Raw genomic sequence first — 13081 nt, forward strand, 5'->3', positions numbered from 1 at the left:
CAGTTGGAGAAAGGTAGGATTTAAACCACAGCGCGCCAGTGTAAGTCAAGTGGGCAACACTTGAGGGAGAGGAGCTCTGAGGGTGTCCAGAAGGAGGATGTGGCCTGTGCAAGGCTCACCTGGGGTGTAGTTACTTGTGTGCTGTGTGCAGTCAACCCATTCTTTGGACAGAGAAGATACACCTGGGGTGTATGACAGCCCTGAGACTTCATGTTTGCAGTTGTAATAAACTGACTCAAGAGATGCTTGTGAGCGATTTATCTCAAAATGAGTCCTTCTTATTATTTTTTTATAGTAGCAACTACAGCAACTATCTCTCCATTGTTCAAACTACAGTAGCTGAGGGCATCATGTTCCCACCTTCATCTTTTTGTTAAAAGTTGTCAAGTACATAAGCTCAGCTTTGGAATTCGGTCTCCTTGAATCCTCACCTTAGCTTCTCCTGTGGCTTTTGCCCCACAGCTCAGCAGAGCCTCCTGTCATAGTAGGAGTATTGCAGGTCAAGGTACAAACCTTCAAAGCCTAGGACCAAAGCAGGCCTTCCAGCCCTGAGCCTCTCTCCCTAGCCCCATCTCAGCCTTCTGGATTATATCAGGCTGATGTTAAACTCAAAGAAATGCTTTCCTAAGAGGAGGGAAAAGAATGGATATCCACTACAGGTTAGAGTGGGGCTGACTAAGTCACCCACTCAACGTCTTCCTCTCCCCTAAGTATCCCCAGCCATGTAAAATAGAAAAGAGAAACTATGCCTGAGTATCCTAAGAGAGCCTCCTGAGTCACTGGGATCACAGGCCTGTGCCAACATGCCTGGCCTGAACATTTTTACACTAGGTTTGTGAAGAATGGAGAGTTTTGGAAAATGTGAGGACAAGAGGGTAAGAACAAAGAGTAGTAACAGGGGACTGAGCAAGGCATATGCATTCATATTCCTCTCAATGTCCAATCACCTTTGTGGATAAGGATGGTCCTTTCCTCCAAGTAGAGGGAGGGTATCTCTCACATAAGGGTTTGCCATTTCTCAAATTTCTTCAACTCAAAATATTTAATAAGCCAAATGGTTGCATCTTAAGAAGCCCACCACCCACAGTTCAGCACTTAGCTCATATTATCTCCCACACCAAATTAACCTGGGTTTTCTCTTTAGTTCCTTCTGATTTTTCAAAGCATAAAGCTAACTCCAAATAGATAATACATGTTGATGAATTCTTTGAGTCCTCACCAAGGCTTCAAAATAAAAAAGCACCAATTTCCTGATAGATGGTTTATACACCAAATAGCAAAACTAGAGGTTATCAATCAATAGCTCACCAAATAGACTTGAATATGTCAACAAAACATCCCCATAAGACAAATAAGGTGAGACCAAACAAATTACACAAAACCTTTAAGAAGTAAATTGGGGAAAACGGAATGAGACCAACTCCCATTAGTTATGTTTCTCGGCAATCACTTCACTGAAACCCACTAGGTGCTGGGTACCCAGCTCCAGGCCTGGAGTGGGAGATATTTACAAAGCAATTTAAAACCACATGGAAAGTGCTGTTAAAGCCATGTACAGAAGGGCTACCAGAAGCCAAAACAGAGAGACTCATGACTCCTGAGGGAGCTGAGGAAGGCCGGGTGGCATGGGTGACATCTATGCTGAGCACTTGAAGACATCACAGGCAGCAGGCGAGAAACAGAGAGCGGAGGAGGCAGCTGGGAGGCAGCTCACTCTGGGAGACTGGGCTCTTCCAGGAACATGATGCTCTGAGCAGCTGGAGAGGGGAGCAGAGGGAGAGGCCTTCAGAAGTTTGGAATGCATCCTACAGACAATAGGGAGGAAGCTGTGGGGGCTTGAAGACAACTTGTAAACCAAGATATGGGAACTACAAAAATATCTAGCAGAAGTGTGGAGGATAAATTCAAGAGGAAAGAAACTGGTGAGGAAACAGTCCTGCCTTCCTCCAGAAGACATGCAAATCAACCTACAGGTGCTGTCACCAGGAAGCAGTCCCGAAGCACTCTGGGGAAGTCAGACCCTAACTGTAAAGTCGACATTTGAACACACAGAACATTATGTGGGACAACCAATGTCGGGGAGGCGACTGTCCTCCCTCCCTCACAGCCATTTCTTGGGTATCAAACGGTCAAACAAGATGCGATAGCTCTGTTGGCAAATATTCTGCATTGAAACCTCCACTTTCTCAACATCCTGAAGTTCTGTCATCACCCTTGGTTGTTCTAAAGTGACAATTTCTGTAGCAGCTGTTTTTCATATTTTCGGACAAGTTGTGAATTTGTTAACTCCTTCCAATGTCAGAAAAGATAGCATTTGTGTCTGGACCTATAAACTATGGCAACAGAGTCAGGGTTCAATTTTTGAAGCTCTGAGTACCAGTGCACATTGGCATATGGGGAGATAGAGTAACCAGTACTGTTTCCCTGAAATCAATTTTAGTAGAGCTAGAATCCTGTTCCTCATTCCCTTCTGGGACTTTGAAATTGTGTCGTTATTCTCTCCCTTCCTTCCTTTCAATTAGAATTACTGAATTGATCTGCAGGGCTTTTTAAATATTTATTTTTTAGCTTTTAAGGTGGACACAATATCTTTATTTTATTTTTATGTGGTGCTGAGGATCGAACCTAGTGCCTCACACATGTCAGGCAAGCGCTCTGCAACTTGAGCCACATCTCCAGCCCAATCTGCAGTTTTTCTTTCCTCCCTAAAGAGAGATCAGTTACCCTAAAGGCATTTTGAACCTTTGCCTATTTTAAATGGTATTTCCCTGAAAGCCAAAATAGACCCATCTTGCCTTTCAGCTCAATTCCTATAGGGGGAAAAAAGTAGGTCCAAATCAAGCCTTTGGTGGGGAGGACTGCATGCTGGGTTTCCAATTTGTGGAAACTAATTATCTGTCTGGAAAACAAGAAGTGATCTCCTATATACAATGAGAGCACACACAGAGAGCAGGGTGTTTCCCTGTCTCCTAGTATCTGCTCAGCCTCCCCAGCTCTTCCATGGAGCCATCAGCCTGCTGTCCACTGTGGTTTTCATCCCTTCCACATCTCAAGCATGGTCTGAACCTCACTCACATCTACTGACAGTGCCTGTCATGGTTGCTAGTGCACAGTCTTAAGGATAACTGATATTAAATAAGGACCCACTCCATACTGGGCACCATGACAGCAGCTTCAGATAGATGTGATACCACAACTTCCTCAACACCCATTCTACAGATAGGAAGGATTATGATCACCATTTCACATGTGGAAACTGAAACTCAGAAGGTTCAATCAACTTGCTGTCCAGGAAGAGTCAGCAGTGATTTGAGCCTAGTCCTATGACCCCAAGCCCATGCTCTAGCTACTCATCATGGGACTTCTAAAGGAGAGAAATGGGCTAAAGTAAGGACTCTGGCTCTTGAACTAATTCTCTATAGTCCAAGTGTGTGCACTCTGGTTTATTTGGAAAAATCATATCTTAAAGCAAATGACCATAAGCCAAATTCAAATTTTCATTTGTCCTGTACTATAAAATGAGAAAAAAAAAAAACATCCTTAGGAAAGAAATCCCCTGGAAGATCAAGGTGGAAACTTAGAAGTACAACAGCTACAGCTCCTAGAGCCATGCATGGTCCATATTCCAGCAGCATGCTCATCACTAGGGAGCTTTTTAAAATCAGAGAATGTCGGTTCCTGCCCTACTGAATAGAAGTCATATTGTAATAAGATCAAGTGATTCATATGTGCATTACATATGAAGAACTGCCCCAACCTTTTAAAACCTTCATAACATTCCTATGTTCTCTTAGTATCTCATCTCCTTGCCTACATTCCAACATTCCTGTGCAGGTTTCTATGACTGCGCCCTTGCCTGTTTTACATTACAAGATGCCATGCCTCTGGTAAGTCTCCCTGATAAGATTGACAGAATGAATATTTACAACCAAGCTCAGAGCCACATGCGAAACATCATGTGCTTGAGTAGATTGGTTTCCACAAATTGAATCAATAATATAAATTAGTGGCTCTAAACCTTACATGCACATGAGACTCACTTAGGGGAAATTTTAGAAAATATCCATGCAAATGTTCTACCCAAATCCAATAGAATCAAATTCTACGGTGCCATAGAGGTGACAGCCCAACCAAACCTATCAGTCACAGTGTCCTGTACATAGTATATGCTTAATAAGTGCTTGCTGAATCAATTAAATTTAAGCAGGTGGGTGTGGAAAAGGAGAGGCATGTGAAGAACCTACAGAAGTCCAAATGAGGACAGAGTCTGCTTTAAACACTTGCCAGACCCAAGAACAAAATGTCAGTTCCTGATAGCGTTAGTCCAGTACAGACTTCCCTGGCTTCTTCTCTCCTCTTCCCAGCTGCTGCTGCCCTGGAGGTCAGATTGAGGCAGCAAGAATGCAAAGAGGTAAAATGTTAGGCTGGGAAAGGGGAAAGGTGTTGAGAGCCACAGCCAAAGGGGCCCCAGCAAACTTCCAGCTGCCAGCAACCAGCTGCCAGCTGATGATTGGCTCACAGCGGCCCCAGCAACATCTAGCTGATTGGCTCCTCTGCGGTGATGTTCATTGGGCTATTTCCCTGCCCTTCAGACTGCCAGCTGATGATTGGCTCACAGCGGCCCCAGCAACATCTAGCTGATTGGCTCCTCCACGGAGCTGCTCATTGGGGGACTTCTTTGGCTCCGCCCACACAACCCAGCCAATCGGCCTCAAGAACAGGAGGATTGTGGAGGTGGTGAGGTTTGTGTGGGGGTGAGAGGCTTGTGGGAAGCTGGTGGTGGCAGTTGGGCTCTGAGGGGTTTTTCCTGAGGAGCGGTTTTGTTTGGCATTTGTAGTTCTAAAAATAAAGTTAGTTTCTTTTGACAAGTGTCTCCTGAATTGTGCCCAGCCAGACTGCGGCAGAAAGGGTAGCCCAAGGCAAACCGCCAGGCTCCAGGGCATCTTGGCAGGGGGAAGAATGACTTGAAATAGGCTGAGAGTGCCAGTCATTACACTGGGCTGCATATGGTAATCACAAGTAGCAGGATTTTTATTACCTTGGCCTTAAAAGTCATGGAACTAGCCTACAGTTCCTACATGGAACTGGGAAAAGGGGAAGAACTAGGTCTACCAATGGAATTTTAAAAATATGTTCTGATTGTACCTTTGGAAGCCAACAAATTATCATCCTGATTATTACACAGGTGCTACCCCCCCCCCCAGCAAGAACTGCAGCTGCAGCAGAGAAGCCCCAGGGGCTAGCGCAAGCCTGAAAACAAAGCAGAACTGAGTAATCACTTCCCAAGCTTCCTCTCAGTTCCTCAGATGACTTCTGAAGCAGTGACTGGAGTTAACTTCCTATATGTGCTATAACAAATGATCTCCAGTGTGGTGGTTAGAAACAATCAAAACCTATTCTGTCACAGTTCTGGAGTCCAGGAGTCCAAAGTCAATTCCACTGGATGGAAGTCAAGGTATAGACAGTGCTCTGCTCCCTCCAGGGGCTGTCTGGTGAGTCAGGTTCCAAAGAAGCTAAATCCTTTATTGCTGTAGCTATTTTCAAATGTTATTCAAACATCCTATAATCGTATCCTAAAAAAAATAAAATTTTAAAAAAATCTCCGTTTGGAGGCTTCCAGGAAAACATGAAAGAAAGGAACTCTACTCACTGGGGTTCTCCAGGATTGTTTTGCAAGTAAAATATGGGGTTTCTTTCCAGGGGAGAGCTGGAGACACAATAAAAGAACACTTTTTACCTATAGTTATTTGAACAAGATATATTCCATGTATTTATAGTTATGTCACAATAGATTCTACTGTCATGTACAACTCAAAAGAACCATTAGAAAGAAAAGACTTTACAATAAAAAATACATTTAAAAAAATAAAGAGCATCGAACAGGGGTCACAGAGTCTAACCACAGGAAGTCCTCCATGAGCACCTATTTCAAGCAGAACCACATCCAATCATTTACTATGAAATGTCAGGGTAGAGGAGCCAGCTGGCTATTCCCGGCCTTCTCAATCACATTAGCGTATACAGACAGTGCTTATTATGGGTCCTTGTTCCTGGGAGGTGCAAGCAGTATTTGGGACAGAAAGAAGCAGTAAGGATGAGCCCAATACTGTGAACAATGAGAAAGAAGTCAACAGTTGAAGAAGTCCCCTGACTACCCCTGCAAAATCTCTACAGGGCAGAAACTCCTCCTGAGCGTCTGTGTAAAGCCAAGTTAACATGTCACCAGGCTGCTTGGGAAGTGTAACACAGCAGTCTATCAGTGGTGACCCAGTTCTGTGAGAACATAGGTACTGGTGAGTGTCCCCGTAGCAGGTCTAGGTTGAGAGAAGACAAAGAAGAAAGAAATGGAATCAGAGAGGAGCTAAAAAGTGAGAGTTGACTCCTGTTAGGCCACTTCTCCCGAGACTAGGGGACAGAGAGAGTGAGAAAATGAACAGCCTGGGATATAATGATATTCACAAATGTTTCAGGGATTCGTGCATCAACTCAGAATGGGAAATTGAATTTCCTTGAAAGTTTTACATGGGGTATCCCTCAGGAAAGCCAAAATCTTTAGATAACTCCAGAACCTCTTGTCTTAGACATCCGGAGATCAGTGGGCTTTGCAGTCTGTGCTTATTTTAAAATTAGTGGCTGTCACCGTGCTAAATGCTAAAAATATCTGTCTCTACTTCTCCATTTTACAGACCTGAAAATATTGAAGTTATAAGGCTGTCTCCACCTCTGCCACCCACTTAGTGTCAATTCAAAGGTGAAGTTGTTATAATTAGTCCTTTTTAAATGATCTTGATTTTCTTATGTCATTTTTCCAAATTCAGGGATATAAAATCTGTCAAAGGGAAACTTGCCTCTCTCAGAAAAAAAAAAAAGTGTCAGCTAATTATAACCTTAAGTTGAGCAGATCTTGATTGCTTTCCTTATCCTCAAATTAAAAAAAAATAAAAATTGTTCCTTCCCTTCCTGGGGTTCAGAGCAATAGCTACTTGTCTTGTATTTCCACTTGGTCCTGACCTCTGAGGCCTCCAGACTGACTCTCCATCCAAAAAAGGGAACCCTTTACTTTGTTTAATTTTGTACAGCCTCAGCCCAACACTGAAGTAAGCTAACCTCCACTCATAACCATAAGTGTCTTTAACAAAAACAGTATAAAAACTCTGTGCTGACTGGGCCAGGCAACAGCTATCAGCTCAGTCCTGATACTCCTTTATATAAAGTAGCAACAAAGTCCTGCTCCAGAGGGGCCCCTCACTCCTTTGTGGAACTGTCCTATATTCTCCTATTTTCCACATCAGTTTTTAATGTGAAATCAACGACAGCTAACCTTATAGCATTTTCAGGTCAGGTCAGAATAATAACACTTGTCACTGGCCACATTGGGATTTTGATGCAGATGCTTTAGGTAGAAGACATGGCCAGCCTAGCATTTCAGCCCAACTTTTCATGACAAACGGTGGAGAAAATCCAATCTTCATGCCAACACTGACTGAGTAACTGCTTGCAGAGCACTTTGGGGGAAGGATTCTGGGTCAACTAACTGGCTCAATGGGAAAAAACACCATGACCAGTTAGCCAGGGTCTGGCAGCACTCAAGGCCATTCATATATTGGCCAATCCCATTAAAGAGGGAGCCACATTAAAGTCAACATCACCTGATAATGTGTATATTGGCCTGGTGTGCAGAATTCTGGTTGCTCATCCCAGGTCCATTGTTGGCCTCCTGTGATTTCAGACAATATCTCTGTTTTGCTTCCTCGTGCAGGAGAACATGGTGTTGACTGTAAGCTGTCTCCAGGGTGCTTGAAGATAAATAGGTTACTTTAAAAACACATAGAGCTCCTTGAAGGAAGAGCACTACATAAATCCTAGGCAATAGTTCAGGTATTGTCCGGATTACCTATCTGAAGTAACAAGTCTCTCAGATCATTCAATTTCTTTGACTGGATTTCAGTCCCTATGAGTTACAAATAAATTCCTATCATAGAAGGCTGAGACATGTTGACCAATAAGAATTCTTCATAGACTTAATCTACAATTGAAGAACTTACTTGGTCAGTCTCTGGCATGATGATAAAGAAGACACAGGACTGGTGGGTATGATCTTCCAGAACACAGACAGGAAGGACATAGAGGCTGGTGGAGCCACTGGACCATTGTTCCCATGGTCACCACCATTATTCACAGGATCCTGGGCTAGTCCTAGACCTGAGGAGCAGTGTCAATAGGCTCACCAAACTTATAAACCCATGGCTCAGCTTAGCCTCAAATTGGTAGACATAGGATGCTATGGCTGGCATCCTGGACAGGAAGCAAATACCTACATTGGCCCAAACCTACCAAATATACACACACACACACACACAATGTATGCATACATATGCCATTTGTAAATAAATAACATGTTGACACAAATATCATGTTGACATAAAAAAGCATATATAAAATACATATACAAACACACAGTTGGCCCTTTGACCACATTAGGAGTCACAAAGCTGGGTTGGGAGAACACAGGATTTGGTATCACCCAGATTACACTTCTGATAAAATGACAGTTTAAATAAATTGGAATAGGACTTAAGCCTTTACCTAGCACTTCAGCATGAGTCGCCTCCAAAAAGTATAAGGACTATCATGTACAATCCTTCTGTTAAAAATCCCGAGACCACTACCTGACCTCCGACTTCAGAGCATTGTAGTAGAGGCTCTCCTAGCCCCATTCTTTCTCCTTCTGAAGAGCTCTCCTGGACTTTACTCTCAAATGATAACCGACACCCTTCTACATGCTTCAGCATTAAAACTTTTAAAGCATCTTTTAAGATTTAAAAAATCTGTTTTAAGTAGTTTTATATTTGATTTTTCATTTGTTATATTCACTGGTTTATCATAAAGGATATGACTCAGAACAGCCAAACAGATAAGCTGCACAAGGCCAGGCATGGGGACAGTCCCCAGGTCCTCTCTGGACATCCTCCCAGTACCTCAATATGTTCACCCATCCAGAAGTTCCCAATTGTGAAAATACTTCCCCATGATGTCCCAAGGCTCTTTAATCCAACCATACAATCCCACGTGGATATGGGGCCTTGTGGTTCACAGCACACCTTCTGATGGGCTGTCTCATACTACAGTCAGAAGGTGGCAGCCCATGACACTTATCACCATGTTACAAACACAGATTTTGCCTCTATGAGAGTTGATGGCCAAGCCCAGCTGGCTTGGGCTTATTTTTCCCTAAAAATACATTTTTAAGACTTCAACCCTCTTCCTATCCCCTGAGGAAATCCTGGGATGGCTCTGCCAAAAAGTCCTACATCAGCATTTGTTTATTTATTTATATCTACCTCCGAGAGTTTCCTGAAAAGGAAAAACTATATTCTTTGCCAATTTCCCTTTTAAAATTCAAATAAATCTGACATAAACTCATTATAATAGCAAGGATTCAATTGCCCAAATATATGACTTTAATTGTTTTATGAAGAAAGACCGAAAAAAGTGTGTGTCAGCAGAACTTCCTGAAGCTTCTGGGTTGCAGGTCACTTGGGCTCTCAACTCAGCTGCCAAGCATCGGTGCCTATTTAACCTTCTGCCATCTCTCAGCTTCCATCCCTACAAGAATTAGTGGATTCATCTGTGTACAGAGTCCTCCATAAAGACATCCCCATATCTCATCAACATCTGAAAAAGACATGGAGTCATCTGTCACTGTCTTCTTGGTGTGAACATGCTGCTCATTTTCATAACTCTCCCAGGTATATTTTATATTTCAAGTTTACATCTAATATTAAATGAAAGGAAGGTTTTTCCACTTTAATGCAATATGAGGTATTGGAAGGAGTAGAAGTATTTGGAGGGCTCAGAAGAAGAGCCAAAAAAGCTTCCCAGGAATTGATAAGGTGTTTTGTGTCTAAGACATGTATCAGTGTACACATTCTGATTCCAAAGTTGTGTGGGTGCTCAATTTCTAATGGTATCCAAAAAGAGCAATGTGAAGTCATGCCAGTTTCCAAGATTACTGACTTCAGTTTTCCTGTATTTCAAATTTTCCTTTGTCTGAATTACTCTGCAGGAATTCTTGATGTGTAAATGCACTTGTACATGTGTGCAGAATACGGTGTATGGACATGTACGTGTGTATACATATGTACATGGAGATGTGGAATTTTCCAGTGTGTAAATCTTAAGCTAAGGTAATGCAGTCCATTGTGATCTGGATGTGGAAGATTACTTAAAAGTCGCCTTAGCTTCTTCTCCCTCAAGGGGTGGTGGAGTCTGTTTCCACCCTTGAATTCCTACTTTGCTATAGAGCTTTAGTAGATTCAATGCAGGGGCTGAAAAAGCATTCACACAAGAGAGTTTGTTCTCTTGGTGCTCCTTAGACCCCAAGACTGTTGGCATATGGAGATGCCTGGGCCAGTCTGCTGGGTGGCCAAATGCTGGCCAGTCTGCAGATACTTGATCAGTTGCCTCTGTGGTCCTGGTTGGCTGACCAGAACCACCAGGTGATGCACGCAAGAACCCAGTCAACTGCAACAGAGACTGCTGAGCCAGGAGGACCACCCAGCAGAGCAACAGAACCAGGAGCAGTGGAAGTTGAGCGCCACTAACCCATGGGGTGTTTGTTAGATAGCAAATGCTCACTGACACATGAGGAAACTATGTACTCACTTCTTCTATTTGAGAAGGGATTTAGGAATTTCATAAGGTCCAGTGTCTCCCTCCGTGTTCAAGTTTATCCGCACTTCCAGGAGCACTCTGTGTCATTTCTGACGGACTTTGAGGGAGATAATTCTCTGTGAGAGGCCAGTGTTTCTATGCATCACAAAAGTAGAAGCACTGGTCTGGGGTTGTGGCTCAGTGGTAGAGCACCCGCCTCCCATGTGTGATGCGCTGGGTTCAATCCTCAGCACCACATAAAAATAAATAAAGATATTGTGTCCATCTACAACTAAAAAATATTTTTTTAAAAAAAGTAGAAGCACTGAGTGTCCTTGTTCCAGGTGATCTTTTCAAGGATTTGTATTAAGTGAACAGCCTTGGAAGATAGAGAACATGCCACCCCAACAGAGCACAAAGCCAACTTGTTTGGCCCAAGGAAAAAGTCCAAGGCTTGATAAGCTCTGCGGTTCTTTCCTATAATCCTGCCCACTGCCCACTTAGGTGTTACCTGGCCCTGTTTAGGTCACCCTGGCACCAGATATAGCCAATGCTATCCAGAATGAAGTCACTGTCTCTCACACAGGAGTATCCAGTCCTGTGCCAGCATCTATGAAAGTGTGACAGGCTTATTTATTAACTTAACAGAGGAAAAAATCTAAGTCAGGCAAAGTCTCAGAATTTCCACAGTTCTTGACACCAATTAATCAAAACTCCTGCAGATAAAACTATCAAAACTCATGTAGGGGAGACAGCTTAGTGTCTGTAAAGGTCCATTTGTTTGCAAATTATCCTGGAAAAGCACATTGTGTGCCTGTTTCCAGAAACTTCAGGATGGGAGCATCCAAACACATCATTTTTATTTTTCCTTTAAAGGACATAGGACAAAGGCTTGAGGCCAAATCCATTTTTTAGACCGTTAAAGAAAAGGAAAATGGCAAGTTGGAAACAGATATGCTGAGAACAGAGATTAAACAGCAAAAGAAAATTATAGTTGGTCTCTTTACTTCCTGCTCTCTCCCAGCATTCAGCAAAAAGGAAGCTGACCTGCATGGTCTTATGCACACATTCCATGCCAGGTACACACAGCGTCAGAAATCAGTGAAGCTAGAAAACTTTAAGCCTTTATTATAATAGCAAAAGCAGGGCTGGAGTTGTAGCTCCATGGTAGAGCACTTGCTAGCATGTGTGAGGCACTGGGTTAATTCTCAGCACTGCATATAAATAAATTAAATTAAGGTCCATTGACAAGTTAAAAAAAATTAAATACGCACAGGTAACATTATCTTGCTTCTTTTTCCGCTGACTACATACACAAGACTTTTCAGGCTTCCTAGTTTTTTAACACAATTCAGAATTCTCTTCCCAAGAGAGACTTCACATTTGTTCCTAAACCCTAGTGTCTTCAATACTGTCATATCTTCTAGGAAGTTATTTCTATACAGTTAACCTTGGTCAGATGAGCTCTTAGGCTGGACCATTGGAAGGAGAGGGCTGATGTGGGAGATGCTGAGGATCTCTTAGGAAACAGTTTAATGCAGGCTGATGTACTAACAGGTATCTGAACCCTAGTGGGTCTTCTGGAAAATACCCTTGCTTTCTGTCTTTGGGTAAATGTTTGCAGGTCAATATATTTTCCTCCAAGGCTCATTTTCTGCAGGATGCGACCCATCTACAGGCTACATCAGCCATAAGGAACTAATTACTCCAGGTAAACATGAGGCAGTGGCTTTCAACCCTGGTTGCTCAGTAAAACACCTAGGAAATTTTCTTTAAAAATGCTGATTTCTAGCAGCTCCACCTAAGGCCGATTAAGTTAGAAACTCAGGGGAGAAGGGGTAGAATATCGACTCCACTATTTTAAAAAAATCCTCAAGTGATTATAATGTGTAGTCAAGAGTGAAAACCTTATTAAAGCAAAACATGAAAGTACAGCTCTGGACATGTCACTATCAAATCAAATGGCATTCTCCTAAAAAACAATCTTTTCTAGAGGAGAGAATGAAAGTGAGTTTTAAGCAATATAATATATATATTTAAGCAATAAATATATTTTTAAGTGCATATATATATATATATATATATATATATAATCAGTTGGAGATCAAAGTTCTTATTCATTGGTTCATTCATTCAAATATCTATTAGTTCCCTGGCAAGTATCAGGCCCTACCCTCAAGGGATCACAGTCCAGAGGGAAAGACAGACAAGAGAAACTGCAATTTTAATGCCACAGAGGAGGAAGTACAGATTGCTACAGGAGGACAGCAGGGGGGCCTCCACATTTGGGAAGCACACGTCTCTCTCCTACCTGCCTCAGGCCTTGGCCTCCTCCCCCTCAGCCCTGCACACTTGGGATTGTGAAGTGTTCTAAGTGTTCTAAGCAGGACTTCATCATATGCAAGTATTTGCCAAAGACAAATGGTAC

This window comes from Spermophilus citellus (genome assembly GCF_964194105.1).
Source record: "Spermophilus citellus genome assembly, chromosome: 1".
Classification (NCBI taxonomy): domain Eukaryota; kingdom Metazoa; phylum Chordata; class Mammalia; order Rodentia; family Sciuridae; genus Spermophilus; species Spermophilus citellus.